The sequence below is a fragment of the Octodon degus genome, unplaced genomic scaffold (assembly GCF_000260255.1).
Source record: "Octodon degus isolate 3935 unplaced genomic scaffold, OctDeg1.0 scaffold00302, whole genome shotgun sequence".
Classification (NCBI taxonomy): Eukaryota; Metazoa; Chordata; class Mammalia; order Rodentia; family Octodontidae; genus Octodon; species Octodon degus.
Window position 1 is genome coordinate 1,522,704 of NW_004524878.1, and position 16,078 is coordinate 1,538,781.

The 16,078-nt window shown below is 41.4% G+C and overlaps 1 protein-coding gene across 1 annotated transcript in view; it reads right to left on the minus strand.

The window, feature by feature from the left end:
- The window catches only part of St5 (suppression of tumorigenicity 5), a 179,446-nt gene that overhangs the window by 154,576 nt on the left and 8,792 nt on the right, over positions 1–16,078 (minus strand). The window lies entirely within an intron of this gene.

Sequence of the window (16,078 nt, forward strand, 5' to 3'; positions counted from 1 at the left end):
AGAGAGACAGAGAGACAGAGATAGGCAGAGAGGAAGAGACAGACAGACAGAGACAGGCCAACACTGCAACTAAGTCAGAAAGAATGACTTCATCTGGCTGAATGAGCAGCTAAACAAAAGGAAAAAAAAGTCAGGGAATCAGCAATAGGAAACCAATGCAATGACAGGAATAAATCAGTAACCTCTCGGTAATAACTCTCAGTGTGAAAGGTCTCCACTCCCCAATCGGAATAGAGCATGCAGCAATAACTCCAAGTACACTCAGCAACCTCATCTTTGACAAAGGGACCAAATCCTTCTGCTGGAGGAATAACAGCCTCTTTAACAAACAATGCTAGGAAAACTGGTTGTCTACATATTGCACATTGAACCTAGACCTGTACCTCTCACCATGCACTGAGTTGTGATAAAAATAGATCAAAGATCTAGGTACTAAAACAAAAACATTTAGCCAGGTGGAAGATAAAATAGGAAACTCTTGAAGACATAAGCACCAGCAAAGACTTTCTGAACAGAACCCTACTAGCACAAGAAATAATAGCAATAATCAACAAATGAGATCCCATCAAATTTAAAGGCTCCTGCACAGCAATGGAAACAACCAACAGAGTGAAAAGATAACCTACAGAAGGGGAAAAGGAAATAATGTGCAAGTTACTCCTCAGACAAAGGATTAACATCTAGAACCGATAAAGTACTTGAAAAAAATTAGACCCTGCAAATTTAAAGACCTAATCCAAAAACAGGCAACCGAAATAAATAGGCACTTTTTTTTTTTTTTTGACTTGTAGTGATCCTTCCTGTTTTTCAGCCTCCCAAGTGTTGGGATTACAGGTGCATACCACCACGCCCAGTCTCAGTCGTACTACTCTGGCAGAAAGAAGGATAAACCAGTCATTTGTAGGATATGTACGCACTTTAAAACCATAATGTTAAGTGGAGTAAATCAGACACACAGTTTGAAAATGACATGGTTTCTCTTATATGAGAAGCCCAACATATATGAGAAGATATATATATATACGTATACATATATGTACATATGTGCACATATATTACAAAATAAAAGACTAAACAATAGGAAAAAAGAAAGATGTTAGGTAATCCAGTATGGATAACCTATCTAAATATACCTTGATTTAGTTTAATTGCCTTACATGGTTTATATGGTTGGGTTTTTTCCCATGATTCCATTGATAAACAAATAGCGATGAGACAGTTTCAAACCAAATTGGTAGAACAGTTTCAATAATTAACACATTGCATACATTCTTACTAGTGGTTATTTGCTGTAATGGTTTGTATGGTTTTGAGGCCACTTGTGTGGCTGTTAATCTTACTGTCTACAATCCTGTTATACTTTCTATATGCACAATTGAAAGGAATACAGAGATGCCTTCCTTTGTTCATGAACTTAATTCTTTTCATGATTTTGGCCATTAATCAAATTGACCATACAATGAATAAGGTATCCCCATAAAATTCAATGTCACCTGTTCTTGAACAGAAGCAAAGTTATGCAGAATATCTCTGTTCACAAACCAAATTTTTCATGAGCAGAAGCATTCATGAACCAAAGTACCACTGTATTTCAGTCGATGGTCAGCAAGGATGACGATTTAGGTTATTTTTCCTATCCAAAGTACAAATGTCAATCCCTGGTTCCGCAAAAAAAAAAGTACAAATGCTTTAAATTTCATCACCATTATATCAACTGTGCAAATATTCATTAAATGTCTACAACAAAGTCTTTCCCAGGCATTGCAACACAAAGGAGGAAATGTTCTTCACGGTTACAAACCAAGATGGTGCTAGCAACACAGTAGACAGCTTAACAGAGCAAGAGACTAGCAATGACCTAAATGCACAGAGTATATATGGAAACACAGGAGAAAAATCAGCATTTTCAAAACAGCAGGGAAAGAATGGATTCCTTAACTATAGCCACCAGAATAACTCTACATTAGAGCAGTTAAGGCCACGGGCTCTAGCCTGTGACCACCTGAACCCGAATGCTTTCTTTGGGCAACTTTCAATGAGTCCAGGCACAGGGATACTGACAGTGAAAGTAATGGTGCTGATGTCTTAGGGTTGTTGAAAGTAACAAATGAGTCAGTACATAGAAAGTATTCAGTGCCTGATGTAAGTATGCACCAAAAACATTCACTATTATTATTTATAAGTTCCAGACAGAGGAAAGGTTTAAATGTTTAAAAAGGGCATGTCCTGGGCCTGCCATGTCGGCCCCGCCCTTGCGGCACACTGAGACTGCGATTGAGACTGGGCGTGGTAGCGCAGGCCTGTAATCCCAGCCCTTGGGAGGCTGAAAACAGGAGAATCACTACAAGTCCAATCTACGCAATGAGACCCTGTAGACCATGTCCTAAATACTAAATAAATAAATAATAAAAAGGACACATAATAAATTTTGTTTCCTTCACTTTTTTCATCATTGGCTGCTAACTTTATCAATTTTTCAGAAAATAATTTTTTGCTTTTCTTGATACTTCCATTATACAACTTTTTTTTTTTTTGCATTGAAAAAAACCACACTAGAAAACAGAAGAACATATAATGGATATTTAATGCTGGTAAGAGAAAGCACCATAATGTTTAAGACTGATGAAGGGCGGGGGAGATGGCTATGGGCCAGGGAGATGGCTCAGTAGACTAAGTGCTTGCCTGGCAAGCACAAAGGACCGAGTTCAATTCCCAGTTCCACCAAAAAAAAAAAAAAAAAAAAAAGACTGATAAAATTTCACTACAGAAATTCAAAATATTTATTTTAACAATTAAAAGACAAATGACTGGGGAAAAAAATCAGTGTAATACATATGATACTAATATCCTTAACATTAAAATAGTTGGTAAAATAAAATATAAAAACATATGAATATGTATCTGACAGAGGCTCGGTTTCCTAAGGGCTTAAGGTACTTAAACAACTTGATAGTGAGAAAATAACCTGACTTAAAAATGTTTGAAGCACCTGAACACACAGTTTTCAAAGTACATGCAAATGGCTAACAGGTGTGTGAACAATTACTATCAGAAAGACCAAAGACGGGCTGGGGAGATGGCTCAGTAGAATAAGTGCTTCCCTGGCAAGCGCAAGGGCCTCAGTTCAATCCCCGGTTCTGAAAAAAAAAAAAACAAAACAAAAAAGAAAGACCAAAGACAAGAGTTGGCAAGGATATGGGAACAGTAAATGCTGTGCTATTCACTGTTGGTGGGAATGTAAATTATACAGCCACTATGGAGACAATATGGAGGTTCCTCAAAAAATTAAAAATAGAACTAACATATTTCCTACATTTGGGAATATATCTAAAGAATATAAAATCAGTAGTTTAAGAGAGATACCAGCACTCTCATGTTCTCTGCAGCATTAGTCACAGGAGCCAAAATATGGACTCAACCTAAGCGTCAGCAGATGAATAAAGAAAATGTGGCATGTAAACACAATGCAGTACTATTCTGCATTGAACATGAATTGGAGTGAATTGAGTTCAACAAATGAGGTTGAATCACTGTATATGATTTGTTGTTAACCATGATGTATACAGTAGCTCTGTTGAAATTGCCCCTTCTAGGGGGCCGGGGAGATGCCAGGGAGATGGCTCAGTAGAATAAGTGCCAGTACCCAGTATGGTGGTGCACTCCTGCGATCCCAGCACTCAGGAGGCTGAGGCAGGAGGACTGCCGTGAGTTGAGGCCAGCCTAGGCTATACAATGGGCTCAACTAGACCAGTCTGAAGGACAGAGTGAGACCCTATCTCAGACAGATAGAGAGAGAGAGAGAGATAGACAGATAGAAATGGTATTGGCGTCACTTCCTGTAACATAGATGAAACGGGAAGACCATATGTTGAGACAACCAGAAACAGAAAGCAAAACACCTCACGATCTCAATTATAGAGAATCTACAAAAAGCTGAACTCACAGGAACACAGGGCAAAAGAAAATGCTAGTTACTGGAATGAAGGCTGGGAGATCTGGAGATATTGCCAAGACATATATAATTTCCATCAGAAGGGGCAATTTCTTTTTTTTTTTTTTTTTTTGGGGAACCGGGGATTGAACTCAGATCCTTACATTTGCCAGTCAAGCACTTATTCTACTGAGCCATCTCCCCGGCATCTCCCCGGCCCCCTAAAAGGGGCAATTTCAACAGAGCTACTGTATACATCATGGTTAACAACAAATCATATACAGTGATTCAACCTCATTTGTTGAACTCAATTCACTCCAAATTCATGTTCAAACACCAAAAAATCAGGGGACTGAAGATATTTTTCTAATAAAAAATAATACAAAACTAAATATGTGGATCTGAGGCCCAAATATTACTTATAAATTCCTATTTTTTTCCAGGACTTTAAAAACTTCACAATGATTTCTTTATCATGGCTCTCACAGTTTTGCTCTTAGCTTTGCTGATCATACCACTGAGTTTCTCTGCAGCCATGGTTATAATACTTTACACAAATAAAGAGGGAAAAAAAGCAAAATGATGACCACGCCAACACACCAGCACAAGCACTGCATGCTGTCTGGGCGGGACCAGCACGTAGGCCGAAGCATCACCCGTGTCCAGGGCAAGAGGTGACATGTGATGTACGCTCCACCAATACAAGGTTTTCAAGTCAGATTTCCGGTTCAACTAATAAGCAAAGTTATAAACACAGAGCAGATTTTTTTTTTTAATTTTGTTATTCAAGAAGTAGAAAGTTAAAAAAAAAAGAAAGAAAGAAAGAAAGTTCAAGCTTGGAGCTGTTGAACAATTGTTGCTAGAAGAATAGTTTTTCATCATACCACAATGATATACGTGCATCCACATTTATAGCAGCATAATGTGTCATAGCCAAATCTTGGAAACAACTCAAATGCCTATCCACCAAGGAATAGATAAAAAAGACGTGCTATTTTTATACAATGGAGTACTACTCAACTATAAAAAAGATAAACTTGAGGCTATTATAGGTAAATGGATATAACTAGAGACCATACCCATAAATGAAATAAATCAGACTAGCATGTGTAAACACTGTATTGTCTCCCTAGTGTAAGAAATTGAAAGGGCAAATAAGATTCAAAAGGTACAATAGACATTGTGAAAGAGAAGGAAACTGCTCAAAAGAACAAAGGCTGGCGAGACAGCTCAGCGGACTTAGCACCTGCATAGGCAGGTATTATTTATTTTTTTATGTATTTGGTACAGGGTCTACAGAATCTACAGGGTCTCACTACATGGATCAGACTCATGGTGATTCTCCTGTTTACAGCCTCCCAAGAGCTGGGATTACAGGCACAGGCCACCACACTCAGTCTCAATCACAGTCTTAGCGTGCCCCTAGGGCAGGGCCAGCATGGTACACTGGGGATCAAACCCAGGTGGCTGTGCGCTGCCTAAGCAGGTGCTTTAGTCTGCTGAGCTACTTGGCCAGCCCTGGCAAGTATTATTAATACAGCTAACAATGAGCTCTCTCACTCACCCTGGCAAAAGCAACACAGAAGAAAGATATTCTGGAGGGAAATGGCTAAGAACAATAAACATGTTCTTCTTTTATCATTTTAGTTGTAGAAAGATAAGCCCATAAAATAATTAGGGAACTACATTAAAATATAGGCATAACGACATTTATGACAGTGACTCCAGGGAAGCACTCCTCCACTGTGCTGTACTTTCCCCATTATAGTATTTCTATAATAGTTTGAATGAGGGGAGAGACCTAAACATAAATAAGAGATTAAAAATAAATAAATAAAGTATAAGTATCTAGCCTTTTGTGAATGTATATCTTTTTTAAATGTTGGTATAAAGTTGGGCATGGTGGCACACAGCCGTAATAGCAGAATTCAGGAGGCTGAGGCAGGAGGACCAGTAAGAGTTTGCAGCCAGCCTGACCTACATAGCAAACTCAAGGCCAGCCTGAGCTACGGAGTAAGACCCTGTCTTTATAAAAAATTCTGGGAGCCAGCCATATAGCTCAGCGAACTAAAGCGCCTGCTTAGGAAGAGCGCAGGGGCTGGGGTTTGATCCCCCGCACCACAAGCTATGCCGGTCCCACCCCCGGGGTGCACTGAGTCTGAGACTGGGTGGTGGTGCACACCTGTAATCCCAGTGCTTGGAAGGTTGAAAACAGGAGGATCAATACTGTGTAGTAAGACCCTGTAAACCCTGTCCTAAATACATAAAAAATAATTTTTTTAAGTGTTGGTATATAACTTGGTTCATGTGTAAACCATCATTATATTTCTGTATAATGATATTGTTTTGGGGGCTGGGGAGATGGCTCGGTAGACTAAGCGCTTCCCTGGCAAGCGCAAGGGCCTGAGTTCAATCCCAGGTTCCACAAAAAAAAAAAAAAAAAGGCAATTGTTTTTGGTTTTAGTTTTTTGGTCTTAACTTTCTAATTTCCAGAATGAACATGCATAAAATTCAACTTAACCAATTATGGAGGAAATGCACCATCATCCACTGGCTCATGAAGGCAAAGGGTAAAGGAGAAAGATGTCAAATAAGTAACTAACTGTAACAATCCTGCCTCCAGAAGGCAGAAAAGGACTTCATTCAGGAGCTGGGCTTTGAAAGATGAATTGGCCAAGGGAAGGAATTCAGGAGGGCAAAAAAGTATGAAGTACAAACACAAGGAAGGAAAAAAATAAACCTGTTGTATTGGCAAGCTACATGCAGGGAAGGCACGTGGGGAGGACTTGAAGTAAAAGCTTAACAAAGACTTCTGAATGTCAGGCTAAAGGGTGGAGTTATCCTGTGAAAGAAAAATAAAAAAAAAAAGAGTCTCTGTGATTCATTTATACTAAGATCAAGAAAAGGCAAAACAAATGATGACCAAAGGGTGGTTAGGGTAGGAATGCCAACGTTCTCTGGGAAAGAGGCATGAAGCAAGCTTCTGGAGTGCTGGAAATGTTCTGCACTTTATCTGGCTGGTAACGACCTGGATGCATACAAATGTTGAAATCTACTAAACTATAGGCTTATTACTGTGCACTTCATGTTACTCCTCAATTTAAAAAGGCAAGAGCTTTCAGCAAGCAAATATCATTAGGTTGTAATTGAGAAAGCTCATGCATGGAGCAATCTGGGAGACTGAAGAACACCCGGAGGCAGGCACTCTGAGGCAGTAAAGTCCAATTCCAACAGAAAATGGTCTAGGGTTGGAGGCCGCAAGACAATAAAGGGTAATCTGACCCATTGTTTGGGAAGCAGAACTGGTAAGACTTTGAGTAGGACTGTTGGGAGGAGAAACTAAAGGTGGATGGAGTAGAAGAATACAAGAGGAAGAACAGCTTTACAAAGATAAAGATTGGCCCAGAGAGTCTGAGGTGCCTGTGGGTTGTCTGTCTAGGTTGCCAGTAACATGAGCTACGTGCCACATCATCTTTTAAGCATAGTCCATTTGTTTAATTTCCCAAAAACTTTATGAAGCAGGTACTATTATTATGTCTTATTTCAGATTAGGAAACTGAGGCACAGAGATTTAGGTAGGTACACACACAAGAAGGGGTGAAGAAGGAATCTGAACCCAAGCCACCTACCTTAAGAATTTCTATTCTTTTTCCTTTTTTTTTTTTTTTCTTTTTTTTCTTAATGGGGTCTCACTAAGCAGCTTGGACTCATAGTGATCCTCCTGTTTTCAGCCTTCTCAGCACTGGGATTACAGGTATGCGTCACCACGCCCAGACTTGGTGGCCAGCTCAGAGTGCCCAGGGGCAGGGCTGGCGCTGCATGTGGTGCCCCAGGGATCAAACCCAGGTCCCTGTACTTGCCTAAGCAGGCACTTAAGTCTGTTGAGCTATCTCGCTGGCCCAAGAGTCTCTATTCTTAAGGTAACCACTAAGATGGAGATTGATACATCCTTGACATAAAGGTAAGCGGTAAGCCCTGGGAGAGCTAAGATACTGTAGGAAACGGGGCCGGGGAGATGGCTCAGTGGAATAAGCACTTGCCTGGCAAGCGCAAGGGCCTGAGTTCAATCCCCGGTTCCACAAAAAAAAAAAAAAAGATACTGTAGGAAAAGTAAACAAAAATAAGGAAGAGGAACCAGGTGTGGTGGTGCTTGCCTGTAATCCCAGCACTCCTGGAGGCTGAGACGGAGGATCACTTTGAGTTTGAGACCAGCCTGGGAGCTACAAAAGTGAGAACAGGGCTAGTCTGAAATGCTTAGCAAGACCATCACAAAAAATAAATAAATTAAAATGAGGAAAAAAGCATGCTTTCAGAGCTTTAGCAAGAGTTAGATGCCTGATAGCTCAGGAGACTAAAGCGCCTGCTTAGGCAGAACGTAGCGGCAGGGGTTCAATCCCCGGGGTGTCATGCCGGCCCAGCCCGCGGGGTACGCTGAGACTGCGATTGAGACTGGGCATGGTGGTGCATGCCTGTAATCCCAGCACTTGGGAGGCTGGAAACAGAAGAATCACTATTAGTCCGATCTATGTAGTGAGACCCTATAGACCTTGTACTAAAATCATTAAAAAAAAAAAATGTATGGCAATGCACATTTTTTTTTTTAAACCACCTTTAAGTTGAAGAAAAGGATCATTTTTAGCTCCTCAGCATTAAGTTTGGGAAGCACCATTAAGGTAGTACTTCCCTAATAATTCATCTTTTTTTTTTTTAATTTTTTTTTAAATTTATTTGTGTGTGTGTGTGTGTGTGTGTGTGTGTGTGTGGCCAGCTCAGCCCACCAGGGGGCGGGGCTGGCTGGCATGTGGTGCTGGGGGATTGAACCATGGTCCCTGTACTTTGCTAAGCTTGTTCTAAGTAGGTGCTTTAGACCACTGAGCCATCTCACCAGCCCCATCATCTTTTTTTTTTTTTTTTTGTAGTTTTCTGTAAAGCGCTCATAGACACAAGAGAGTAGGAGACACAACCTCAGACACTGTACAAGCTGACTCCAAATGCTAAGCAAACGAGGGGAAAAGTCAGCAATCTCGCCCCTGTTGGCAACCTAAAGGCAAAAAAATGAAAACAAGCCCCACTCCTCTTCTGTATTCATCTTCTCTTCCCGCTGTTTGTTCTGAGCAGCTGCCCTTCCAAATGATGGGAAAATCTCCTTATTTGTGTCACTCACAGAAGCGAGACAGCATGGTCCTGCCAGCACTTCCAAAGGGAGCCAGCGAAGCAGACAGAAGTGAAGAGGGGCACGTGCTGCATACCCTGCATCCACAGGACAAAGACAACTTGCACAGGAATGGGAACAGATCACGTGCAGCAGGCTCTTCTTTGGGACCACTGAGGTAGCAGAGGTTCTCCTGGAAGGATTTCTACCTTCAAGGTTTTATTAGGGAAGTACTGCCCTAATGGTGCTTCCCAAACTCAATGCTTAGGAGCTGATTTTCATATCTCTTAATTTTTTTGTTGGGGATCAAATGCAGGGTCCCATATAAGCCACAGAGCTACATCCTCAGCCATCACAGCCCTTAAAGTTAAACAGGGGGGTCAGGAAGGGTGGCCCATTGTGGACAAAATAAGATAAAGGGCATCCATTACTACATTACCACCCACTCCACTCCACTTCCGGGTAGGAGCCCCAGCAAACAAGAGGGCTGCCATATCTTCGAGGTCAATCTAGCCAATCAGCTGAGGACTCTCATAAAATCTTGTTCATCTTGCAAATTACATCAAAATTCAAAATATTCTCTCACCCAATAAACATTCAAGAAGTAAATACAAATATAAAAGAACAGTCTGAACTAACTGTGAATGTGCAGACCAAGCCTGGGAGTGGTAATACCAACACTCTACTCTGGAAGGCTTAGACAGAAGGATTCCAAGTTTGAGTCCTTCCTGGGCAATTTAGCAACTTAGTAGGGTGTTTTTGAAAATTAAAACAAACAAGAAACCTGGGGATGTGGCTTAGTGTGAAGGCTCTGGGTTCAATCCCCAGTACTACAATGTAATAGATGTAATGATAGACATAAAAAAAAATAGAAGCAGAGACAGTAATTTTTTGACTTACGAACATTCAAATTGAGGGTCATCACAGATAGGAATGAACCTTGCATTAGATAGATGAGAACAAACAGCAGAAGTAGCTCATGAGTCTGCCAAACACCATCACTGCTGTGCTGCTGTGTGTCTACTGTATACTGGACGGTGGACAGTAGTACAGTGCTCAATCAGAACTCACGACGTCTAGGAGCAATAGGAGAAGCAGTATTGATGTAGTTTTTTGGGGTATTTTTGGTTGGACCTATGCATAAATCCAACTTACAAATGTTTTCCCAGAACAGAACTGGTTCATAAGCCGGGGACTTACTATACCAAACTATGTAACCCTTGGGGCTAAGACTCTTTCCATGAAATAGAGTCAAAAGTTAATATTCTATCAATAGGATATGGGCCAATATGATCAAATGACTGAGGCTCCAGTACTCAGCACAATATATGGTATTTAGTAGGCACTACTCAGTAAATACCTGTTGCAGGTTGAGTGCTCCAGAATTTTTCCTGCAACCCCAACTTTCAGATCCAGTATGTGATATTACTTTAAGGTCTGTGTTCTCACTTTCATGCTGACTTTCAAAGTTTTTCCATAGAGATGGAAAAAGATTCCTGCACATGGAAAAAGCTGAAGTATCATATCCCGTGCCAATTCACTGGCCTGGTAAGAGCTGTATCAGTCTATTTTCATCTCCCCTGGTTGAAAACTTATGTGACCTAGGCTTTAGCAGAACCCATCTGCACAAAGCATTTGTGGGCCCAGGAGACAAGTTATACTTCCACCGGCCTCCTGTGTCCAAAAAAACAGCTTCAGATTGAAGTCCCCGGATGCCTGCTCCCCAGCCACTGGGCAGCTCCTCCAACACACAGGTCCAAGCCCGCTTGAAAGCTGCTCACATTCTTTTTCCATCTGTTCCTTCTATCCCTCCCCAACGCTCCCTCACTATCTTCACACCAGTGTGATGAGACCCTCCCTCCCATGTCCTAATATAGCCCAGGTTTCTCAGAGAAATTATCATCTAGACCCTAAAATGTCTTTTAGAGCCACATACAGAATTAAAGATAAATACTTGCTTCTTATTCTCAAGCTCTCTTAGAAAACTGAATTCATACATCTTATCTGGGAATTAAATGTCATCATCTCTAAAAACCACCACACATTTCCAAATACAGGGGACTAAAAAGCAAAGTGAAATGTCATTAGGCTCCCAACTATGGCAATATTTGGATCATTCCAATGAGTTTTATGCCACATTCACCGAAAAGAACAAACATTTTCACATGGCTCTCTCTTTCTAAATTTAAAATCCTCACAATGATGTCCAAGACTCTCCAGCATCTGACTCGCCTTCCACAGCCTACTCTCCCTCCCAGGAATCTTTCATAAATGTGCAGATTCAATGAGGATGATCTAACAACCATCTCACACAAGCCAACACATCTTCTGCCTCTGGACCTTTGCTCATGCTGTTCCCTGTCACCTTGTATGCCCCAAGATGACCCCCTGCATTCTGAAGGCAGCAAGCACTGTATGGAGGAAAGGGACTGAGACACCCAGATTCCAGACATGGTCCTGGCTCAAGCTAGCTGTGTGCCTTTGGACCAATCTTTTCCTTCTCTTGGCTCAGCTTCCCCTTCTATAAACAGGAAGGCCAAAATAGATAACCTACTGGTACTTTAGCTTTTAAAAAAAAAATCCTAATTTCTCCAGCTACATTCAATCTCTCCTTCAAAATCTGCAAGTCCTGAGCTCTGGTCGAACTGCGCAGCTCCGTGAGGCTCTCATGCGCCTCGACCTGCAGCCTCCGCACACACCCTGCAAGCCACCAAGATGCCCAAGAGGAAGGTCAGCTCAGCCAAAGGGTCAGTGGCGAAACAGCCCAAGAGGAGATCAGTGAGGGTGTCAGCTAAACTGTTCCAGCTAAAGTGGAAACAAAGCTAAAAAAGGCAGCGGGAAATAAGTCTTCGGACAAAAAAGTGCAAGCAAAAGGGGAAAGGGGAGCCAAAGGAAAACAGGCTGCAGTGGCTAATCAAGAAACCAAGAAAGATTTACCTGCGAAAAATGGAGAAACTAAAAATGAGGAGAGTGCAGCCTCTGATGAAGCAGAAAAAAAAGAAGCCAAGTCTGATTAATTGCACACCATGTCTTATCAGTGCTCCCTGTCTCCCTTCTTGTACAATCCAGAGGAATATTTTTATCAATTATTTTGTAAATGTAAGTATTTTAGTAGCTCTAGAAACATTTTTAAAAAGGAGGGAATCCCACCTCATCACATTCTTTAAGTGTAAATGATCTTTTATGGGGTGAAATCATTCTCTGGTTGTTTATTTTTTGGTACAACCAGAAATAGTAGGACATTGAATTATGGCAGGCTTTGACTATCTTGGGTGTAAGCTTAACACTCCATAGGTGGGGATTAGTTTTATATCCTGCAATACAAAGCATACTAAACGGGAATTTGGAATCACTGTCACATATGTAATATGTCTTGGATACTTTAAATGACTTCTGTTCCCATGTTTTCAGTAGAATTGTTTCCTAAAGAAAACTACATCCTAATTGTTGCCCTGTCAGAATCGTGTGCACTCTGTAACATCTTTGGTAGTGGTAGTCCGGTTTGCCTGATTTTGTTAATGTGCTGTGAAAGATCAAAAATTTGAATATGTAGTGTATGTGATGCAAAATTGTGAATTGGTGGAACTTAAGTAACACTTTGTCAGCATTTGAAGATACTGGTACTTAATCCTCTTACGAAAATTTGCCTCTAAATTTGAAGCTGGAAAGTCACTGGAACAACTGAAAAACAATACATGGCTTTTTTTGGTATGTGTTAAGAATTGTGCACAAAGTGAATCATGTGTACTGATCCTCAACACAACCAAAAAAATCTCAAATATCGAAGACAAAAAAAAAATCTGCAAGTCCTCCAACAATTTTCTCTGAAGTGCTCCAGCTCACACTATTCTCTCCGCTCTGAACTCCTATGTCTGAAATCCAGAACAAATTACACAGGGCATTCATTCAATCAAGATTTTCTGAGCATTTTCTTAGTCAGCTATCCCAGCAAAGTCTTGGCAATAAATATAAAGCCAATGAAGACATAACCTTATAACTCTCAGGTATATATCCCTTTCTTCTCCCCTGTTTTTTCCCAAGTTGAGTCATATTAAACATGAACAACAAAGGCAAATGCACCACTTATTCATTTATTTAACAAATATTAAAGAAAACCTTCCATGTACTATTCTAAAAAAGAAAGACACCAGTAAACACACGGACGAAGTCTCCAACCTCATGGGATTTCTTTGGGAAGGCAACACAAATATATAATTTTAGGAACAAAAACAAAGCAGGGATCAAAGACTGACTCAAAGCAATTTTACATAAGATGGTCAGGGCAGGCCTCCCTTAAGTTGCGCAGTCAAGCCCGTACTTGAACCAACTAAGGTACAACCTAGCAATGTTCAGAACAGCATCCCGGGTGCAGGGCAAAAGGCTTGCAGACAGGAGAGGCAGGAGCAAGGCATGGAGCAGATGGAGGGCTGAGGGTCAGATCACACGAGAATATGGAGGCCAAGTGGGATTCTATTTCTGCATGTGATGATGACTCCATACGTGAGCGTGAAAATGCACTGGTTGCTGCAGGGAGAGGGGCCCGTGAAGGGACAGGAGCAACAGAGGAGCCAGAGCCAATCAGAAGACGACAAGAACTGCTCCGAGGGTGCCATGCAGGATGCCACCATATAGCTGCACATCATGGCTCTCCACCTTAGTCACTACACCTTCGAAGTAAGGATGACAGAGAAGACGCACTATGAAGCTGTCCAGAAGATTAAGTGAGCAACGTAACACCTAACAACAGAATCTGCCACAGGATAGACATGCCATGAATTCTAGCACTTTACCGCCATGAGACCACCTAAGAAGAAACACGGCTGAAGATGGAGCCCTGCGACCCTCTGACCCCACCAAACACTTCCATGCTGTTCCCAAGTTGCCCTCAGTTGGTGTCCCTGTGTGTACCTCATAGCTCAGAACTTGGTTACTTCATGCTCTGTACACTCTTTAGGTCATGTGCCAGCTAAACCTGATCATCAACCTGACTGCATGAAGAGGCTCCTGGAGCGACGACGGCACAGAACTCTAACCTCCCCAGTGCAGCCCTGAATCGGCTATTAGGACGTGTGGCTGCACTGCAGGACGTAGTTCACAGGCGACGGGACCTCAGGGATTGCATCTTGTCTGGAGCTCTTCCCCTGCCATGAGTTGAGCAGCTGACCTCTGCCATGTGCCCTATGAGCCAGCTGACTATGTGTGAAGCCTCAGAAACTATAACAGAAATAAACCTCGGCCGGGGAGATGGCTCAGAAGCGCAAGGGCCTGAGTTCAATCTCTGGTTCTGCAAAAAAATAAAAAGAAAGAAAGAAACTTCTCCTGGACTGAGCAATGGGAGCACTCGGGTGTTTGTAAGTGTTAATAATAATGTCATACAAATTTCCAAGAGGGTTGGGGAGATAGCTCGGTGGTCTAAGCACCTGCCAGGCAAGAGCAAGGATCAGAGTTTGATACCCAGTACCACATGCACACCTGTAATCCCAGTACTGGGGAGGCTGAAGCAGGAGGATCACTACAAGTCTGAGCTGTGTGATACCCTGTACCAAATACATAAAAAATTTTAAAAATTTTTTTAAAATAAATGTCAAAGAAATTGATATATTTCATATACATAATTTTAAAGAAAAATGAACCATCCTCTTCAAGGAATGATTGAATTATCAATTAAATCCTCAGTATCACCCCACCAATCAGTTCCACCTTGGCAGCAACAGTCACATTGGCCAAAGCAGTTACACCAAATAACTCCCCACTTTCCCACCTAACTTCCCAATCTTTGTGCTATGTGTTTAAGCTTCTCTGGCTCTTCTTTCCTAGCCATTTGTCTAGGAGTGAAAACCTCCCATACCTGCCATATGTCACCGGTCTCCATGCCCCTATAAGAATCTAATTACTTAAACTAAAACTTTCTGAGAAAAACTATAGCATCAAAAGGGAGAAAGAAAATGGGCATAGGGGCCGGGGAGATGGCTCAGTGTTATAAGCACTTCCCTGGCAAGCGCAAGGGCCTGAGTTCAATCCCCAGTTCCACAAAAAAAAAAAAAAAAAAAAAAAAAAAAGAAAGAAAGAAAAGAAAATTGGCATAACCTAAACATCTATCCAGAGAATCATCCAGCAGGGCTCTCTCTCCCGTAGGTATAGGAGCCACAGTGTGTAGTGAGTTATACTATGAGTATTTACAAAATGACCTCAAGAGATAAAAGCTCCTGGCCACCCAAATAGCTCAGGGGCTGAGGGTTTGATCCCAGGGCCAGCTGTGCCAGCCCTGCCCCCAGGGCGCACTGAGATGACAACTGACTGGGCATGCCTGTAATCCCAGCTCTTTTTTTTTTTTTTTTTTTTTTTTTTTTTTCAGTACTGGGGCTTGAACTCAGGACCCTGCACTTGCCAGGCTTGGGAAGCTGTAAAAAGGCAGATTACTATGAGTCTGATTTAGTAGTGAGACCCTGAACACCTTGTAGACCCTTCCCTAAAATACAAAAACAAGTGATAGAAGTGTCCCACAGAACAAAGGTCCAAATCACCACAGAGTGAATAATACTAATAAAATAAATAATTAAATAAGGTTTTTTATAAATACCTGAGCTTTTCTGCTGCCTGGCCAAAATATCTGATGCCCCTAAATTAAAGGAGGAGCATTCTATATATCACAGAACTGCCTGTTTTTCTTCCCTACATACACACACACCGAAACCCTAAGCCCTGGCAATAAATAAAGCTGATCAACCAGCATCAGCTCTTGATGTAGCTACAATCAAATCTGAGCCTCACTCATTTTCTGAGAGTTACTCCTGGGCCTCTAGGGGCCAGTAATAGTGACAAACATACAGAAATCATGTAGGTGACTCAAAGGTTGACAGAGCAGGGCATCTGAATGAGACAGAGCTGGCTTTCTTGAACAAAAATCCACACCTTGAATATACTTTACCAACTAATTCTGTTTCCAATTCTGATCACTGAGTACTTAACAAGGATTTAAAAAAAAAAAAAAAAAA